The following is a 7,347-nucleotide window of genomic DNA, read 5'->3' as shown; positions in this document are numbered from 1 at the left end:
TGTATAAGGAGAAAGTAGTAAATATATTGATAGATAAATAAATAAGTACGAATAAGTGACAGCGAGAAAAAAAACAAAAAAAAATCAAGGTAAGCATTTCAAGACTAGATAAAAAAAATGGATGAAGAATATGAAAAAATCTCACTATGACTTTCTGAGTGTATTAAAAAAGGGAATTTCGAGGAAGGCAATGAAGTAGATCATTATGACATTTCTGAAAGTATATGAGGTGGAGCAGCTTCCCGTTATTATGCAGGTGGGAAAAGAGGCAGGTATGATGATGATGAAGATGATGATGATGATGATGAAGAGGAGGAGGAGGAGGAGACAGAAGGGGATGCTGTTCTTACTGAAGATGAAAATGATGATGATGACAATGGTGATGATAATGATGATAATTATGATGGTTAAAAAAAAATAAAAGGCGACAGTGTGTGACGAAAAGAAAAAGTAATCTGTCACTATAAGTCTTCCTCGTGAATAAATTTTACTCAACTGAAAAAATAACCGAAGCCAAAATAAATAATGGAGCGAAAAGGAGATAAAAAAAAAAGTTGACAGAAAAATGATTATAGCCTTCCGCTGGCGCCTAAAAGAAGAGGAAAAATAAAAGTCACCCTCGCTTTACCGAGAAATTATAGAGGAAGTGTAAAGGCCTAAGCTAAAAAAAAAAAAAAAAAAAAAAAAAAAAAAACTAGGTATCTGGGAGTTGGCTTGTATGTTCCTAGTATCAGCAGACGATTTAAAGACGATTTTATTCATCTGAGTGAGTCATAGGAGCCTAAGGGAGTTAATTCTGTCACCACTTAATTAGCTACAATTATAGAGGAAGTGATGAGGGTTGATTTAAAACATTCAGTTGGTGTCTAGCTGTGTGTGTGTGTGTGTGTGTGTGTGTGTGTGTGTGTGTGTGTGTGTGTGTGTGTGTGTGTGTGTGTGTGTGTGTGTGTGTGTGTGTGTGTGTGTGTGTGTGTGTGTGTGTGTGTGTGTGTGTGTTCTTGTTATCACCTGACGATTTAATTCAGCTGAGTGAGTCATAGGAGCCCGAGGGATAATACCGTCACCTTTCACTTAGCCAGAATTCTGCAGGGAGTGCCGACGGCGGAACTCATTTACACTGTGTCAGGCCTCATCCTGGGTCGGTTATTGATACTCTCTCTCCCTCCAGACGATTTTCTTCAGCGTCCCCCCTCCTTGTTTTCGACAGACCAATGCATACTTATAAGAACAGTTTTATTTATCAAAATATATACGATGAACATCTTACATTATATTGTCATGGAATCATTTTGAGAAAAAAGGGATTCTGTAAGAAATTTTGAGCAGTTTAGTTATGAATCAGCATGAATTCAGACTTTTGATAGGTCCACTAAGAATCACGCCCCCTTTTCCAAACGCTGGGTTCGGCCCTGCTCGATCACCAGACGTCATTTGGTTTTATGATTACCACTCAGTACAGTATATAGTGTCCCTGGTTACGGGAATCCACTTGGCATGTCACTCAACACAGTCACATCATGGTAGACTTGCACTACATTGAATGAGTGGATGATGGGCGCCCCACTTACTTAGCACCTCCTATAATTCCTCCTTCCTACCCTCCCTCCCCGCTTCACCCTGACGTTAAGGCAATTCGTCACGGCACAATTTGTCGTCGACCATTACAAATACGTCGTCGGACAATGTCACTTGACAAAATTCGACACTGGAAAATCTGTCACCAGGAATTTCGTCCCTGGTCAGTCCATCATGGGAATACAGGGTGGTCCATAAATAGCGCACCACTAGATGGCCTGATCAAAGGATTTATTCTTGTTATTCTCCAGACGATGTTACTCAAATATGGGGAACTTCTTGTTGTGAACGTGTAGTACGGTAGTAGTAGTAGTAGTAGTAGAAGTAGTAGTAGCAGTAGTAGTAGCAGCATCAGCATCATCATCATCATCATGATCATCAGCAGCAGCAGTAGTAGTAGTAGTTGCAACCCCAGGCTCATATGAATGTGAACCCAGTGGACTGCAGAATGAAGTTCTCATGCAGTCCACCATCCTCAATTTGGGGGATGGAGAGGGAGTTGAGGGACGTTCGCATAACCAGACACTGAAGCTGCACTGTTATATTGGTGACACCACATGAAGGCGTCCCTCCCCACTACCAGTTAAGATATAATTGGAGCCTTTAAGTATATTCTTTTCACCTTAAGATTTTTTCTCCTTAGCACCTTCTTCCACGTAGCTCATTGGCATAAAAAGGACAATGCTAAGGCTCTACATCCTATCCACAGCACTCCTTGGTGTCAAGCATCATATCCCAGTGTTTATCCTTTGGCACAACTCAGCATTCAAGAGGGCAATTTTAGGCCAAGTGAGAGTAAAAACATCATCACCATTTGAAAAAGTCCTTCCTAGAGCGGTAAATTAAGAAGTCCAGAGGTAGCAAGTGTGGAAAATTAATCGCCGGTCTGAAGGAGTTAAGCTCCATTAGGTCTCCGCGTCAAAGACCCAGCCTTCAATGGATCCAGTCTTTTATTTATTCACCAGATTTTAAGCTTATTCCAGCCATCTCCATATTGCCCCCTTTGAAGTGTGGGCCCGAGGTGACGCTAATGTAGTCCTTATTCTGTTCCCCTTAACTGGGAGTCAAATTGACAGCTCTCCATCTTAAAGGGTGAGCTGTTGCAAGAGACATTTGTTAGAATATGATGCTATACTTTTTTTTACATCAATTTGGCCTAAAACTGCCATCTCTCCAACATGAATGCTGAGTCGTAACAGTAGATAAATACTGGAGTATGGTGCTAGTCACGAAGAAGTGTTATGGAAAGGATACAGAGCCGTAATATAGTGACGAAAAGGCTATATGGAAAGGATGCCGAGCCACAGCATTGCCTTATTCTGCCACTGAGCCGCGGGAAATAAGCTGCAAAAGGACGAAAATCTACGTTTAAAGTGAATGAACTAGAACATACGTGAAAGCAGCTAAGGGAAGAGTGCGCCCTATGAAGAGGGACGTTGAGGAAGATTATATGAAAGTTTTCTCCTGCCCAAGAGAAAAAAAAAAAACACACACACACACACACATACATACAAGAAAACAGCCAGACTGGAGATACCCCCTAGAAGTGTGGATCTGTATCAAAGTTTTCTCCTCAGCACAAAAATAACACCAACAGCAGGAACATATGCACTCCATTTCTCTCTTATATCTGGGGAGTTATGGCGAAAGTGAAAAAAAAAAAAAAAACATTTTGTGAGGTGAAAACTTTCGGGGCATAAAAGCGTCGTGTGGTGTGAGAGAGAGAGAGAGAGAGAGAGAGAGAGAGAGGGGGGGGAAGGTACGTAAAATGAATAATGAATAGGTAATTACATCAGAGAAAGGAGAAACTGTTATTTGCTTAGCTAAATATCTTATCTCTTCTCTTTTTCCCTCTTACTCTCCTCTTACCTCTCCTCTCCATCACCATCCCAGCTGGTGTGGTGAGGTGGGGAGGGGGAGGTTGGGAGTGAGGGAGGAGGGGGTGTGGTGGTGGTGAGGATGAGAGGCAGTAACTGTAAAAAATCCTCAACAAAAAAACGAAATCAAATCAACAAAGAGTGCGGGGGTGTCGAGGGCTGGACCAAAGCCTGGATTGACAGAGCCTGGCAGTCAGAATCTTCTAACTTTAAAACAAATGGCGTCGTCCTCTGAAATGGGTAACAGGGATTTTCTTTTTCTAACCACATTATCATTCGACGCCTCTCATAAACTGAGTAAAACAGTCTGAAGGTAGCAAAAATTAACTTCAGATCGTCATATGATTGTTATTCTTTCTGCCACTGGACGATTTTATTCTGCTTAGGGGATACTTTTCACTCTGGAGGCGTCAGACAGAGTCTTCATTAACCCCTGCTACACAAAATTCATCCCAAACTAAAAAAAAAAAGAAAAAAGAAAAAAGAAAGACAAGGAACCTCCCGGATGTTGCACGCATAGTGTAAGATGCAGCTGTCACGGTAAGGGTGGTGGAGTGTTGAGGGTGACAGCGGTGGCGGGAACTGCTCCAAAGAATAATAATGGGTCATAAACCGATTGCACGAAGATTTAACGTTAAACTGTTTTAATTAAGAGGATACTTTAATTCTTTTGCATCTCATTCCCCCTAATTTAAAGGCAGAATAAGCTAATCCTACGGTTAATATCCTTTCCGCTGACCTATTGGTGACTAGCATCATATTCCTTTGTTAATCTCTTGTTACAGATCAACATTCAAGATGAAGGGATGATGAGTAGTTGACAATTTTACACGTATTTAAAGTGAACAGAGTACAGACAATCACCCTAATTTCTAGGTAATTCATGGAATACTTGTAACTGTTAGACGTGCTCAGCATGCATTGCACTATGTATAACGTCAGCAACAATGATACATGTTCTATCATCATCACATGCTTGAAAAATTATCGTCAAAAACCAGAAGCATATCCACACCTTCATGCTCCTAGTTTTAATAATGTGAGTCAAAAAGTGTGCGTGTGTGTGGCTGGGTGTGCCTGGTGACGCGCTGATGCAAGGATTCCCCGAGTTAAGGCAAGACTGAGTCGCCCCCCTGGGGCTGGGGCTCCTGAAAGTTTGATGACCGGATCATAAAAGACAGAGTGCGGCGCTACCACCCCCACTACACACACGCGGCGACACCCCAGGACACACAGTCTCTTAAAGTCAGGCATCCGAGCTTTATTTGCGCAAACGATATCCTGATGTTTATCGCACAATTGTTATTTAACACTCAGCATCAAATTATGTATTATATGGGAATGTCCTGGTTGTTGCAATGGCTTGACTTACCTCTACAGTAAAATTAAGTTTCTATATTGTTTTTCTGTAACGCTTTGAAAACTATACAATACACACACACACACACACACACACACACACACACACACACACACACATTTTATATATATATATATATATATATATATATATATATATATATATATATATATATATATATATATATATATAGTGGAGCGACTATTGTTGACTGGTTAGTAACACTGTTGAATATGTGCTTTGTGAAAGGTATGGTGCCAATTGACTGGGCAAGTGCTTGTGTGGTCCCGTTGTATAAAGATAAGGGTGATAAGTATGAATGTACTTGCTTTAGGGGTATAAGTCTGTTGAGTGTTGTAGGTAAGGTGTATGGTAGAGTGTTAATTAAGAGACTTAGAGAGGGTACAAGGGGAGACGTGATGAGCAGTGTGGCTTTAGGAGAGGGAGGAAATGCGTGGATCAGGTGTGTGAAAAGTATTTAGTTAAAGGTAAGGATGTGTTTTGGGCGTTCATGGATTTAGAGAATGAGTATGAGAGAACTGATAGGGAGGCTTTGTGGACTGTTTTAAGATTGTATGGACTTGATGGTAGGTTACTAAAAGGAGTGAAAAGTTTTTATGTAAATAGTAGAGGGTTTGCAAGAGTGGGAATTACTGTGAGTGATTGGTTTCCCGTGAGAGTGGGGCTGCGGCAGGGACGTGTGATGTCGCCTTGGTTGTTTCATATTTATATGGATGGTGTTTTAAGGGAGGTGAATGCAAGAGTGCTAGGTAGAGGTCTGTGTCTGGTGAATGTTGATGGTAGAGAGTAGAATCTGAAGTAGCTGCTGTTTGCAGATGATACTGCACTGGTGGCTGATTCAGAGGGGAGATTGAGACAGTTGGTAGAGGAGTTTGGAAGGGTGTGTGAAAGGAGAAAACAAAGTAAATGAGAATAAGAGTAAAATGATGAAGTGTACGAGGTTGATAGATGGTAGGAGGATGAATATAGTTTTGAATGGTGAGTTGCTTGAGGAGGTAGAGTGTTTTAATTATTTATTGTCACATGTTGCTGTGGATGAAAGAATAGATGCAGAAGTGAAGTTTAGAATGAATGAAGTAGGAAAGGTGCTGGGAGGAATGAAAAAAGTGTTTAGATGTCGTTCGCTTAGAATGGATGTAAAGAGAAGGCTATATGAGGGTGTTGTGGTACTGACTGCGTTATATGGGGCTGAAACATGGAATATGGGTGTAGCAGAGAGGAAAAGTTTGAATGTAATGGAGATGAGGTGTCTGAGAAGTATGTGTGGAGTGACACGTATGGATCGAGTGAGAATTGATGAAGTGCGAAGGAGAACTGGAGTTGTGCGGGAGATGGCTGATAGTGTTGAGCAGAGGGTGTTGCGATGGTTTGGGCATATGGAGAGAATGGATAATGAGCGATTGGTGAAAAAGATAACTAGATCTGATGTGAGAGGTGTAAGGCTGAGAGGAAGACAACGAATAGGATGGAAGGACAGTGCCAAGAGAGCGTTTGATGTGAGAGGGATATCTGTTGAGCAAGGAAGAGTGGCTGTGCGTGACAGAAATGAATGGAGAAAAAAGGTGAATGAATAAATGATGACGCAGCCCTGAGGGGATATTCTCTCGCATTTGCCTGATCAGCTGATCAGGTCAGGTGTGGGTAAGGGGATGGGTCTATTATGATGTGGCAGGGGTAAACCAGCTCTGCTGTCGGACCCTGCTGCGGATGTTACTGATTGCACTGCGCAGTTGACCCATGTGCGGTGTGATGCGGTGAGGATCCGTCCCTTCTCCCCTTTGGGGCTAAGATGCGAATAAATGTGTTGGAATGGATAAGTAAATTGGGAGTGTGTCGACCTGTCTCGGCTACCTCCATTTCCTTGGGAAAGCAGCCTAGGTGTATCTATCTATCTATCTATCTATCTATCTATATCTATATATCTATATATATATATATATATATATATATATATATATATATATATATATATATATATATATATATATTGCAAATACTTCACTTCACCGTGAAGACATGTATGCAAAATAACCACAGGAGAAATGGAAGCAGCGATAGTGAGTACTATCGAATATTACACCTTCAGAGAGAGCGATACAGAGACACATCTAGCAGTAATCCTCCATGTCCTCAAGTTAAGCCGCAGTATTTACCCCGTTTTGTCACGTGCATCCCTAAAGAAAAAAGTCAATTACCTATTGTTCTGTGTATCGGTCATTTTTTCAGGTCACCCTTTGTTCTGTATGCCACTCCCTGCTGCAGGTGTGCATAAGTTAAGCCGCAGTATTTACCCCCTTTGTCAGGTGCATCCCTAAGGTAAAAAGTTAGGTACCTATTGTTCTGTGTATCGTTCAGTTTTAATTCTGGTCATCCATTGTTCTGTGTGCCACTCCCTATTGCAGGTGTGTATAAAAGACCACTACCCTCTACGTCTCTGTATCACTCTGTCTGAAGATGTAATATACGAAAGGACTCACAGTCGCTGCTTTCATATCTCCTGTGGTTATTTTGCTC

The sequence above is a fragment of the Coenobita brevimanus genome, chromosome 43, assembly GCF_032717465.1.
Source record: "Coenobita brevimanus isolate Jiangsu-jjx chromosome 43, ASM3271746v2, whole genome shotgun sequence".
In the NCBI taxonomy this organism is placed as follows: domain Eukaryota; kingdom Metazoa; phylum Arthropoda; class Malacostraca; order Decapoda; family Coenobitidae; genus Coenobita; species Coenobita brevimanus.
The sequence above is the reverse complement of the archived record's forward strand: the minus strand, read 5'-3'. Positions refer to the sequence as shown.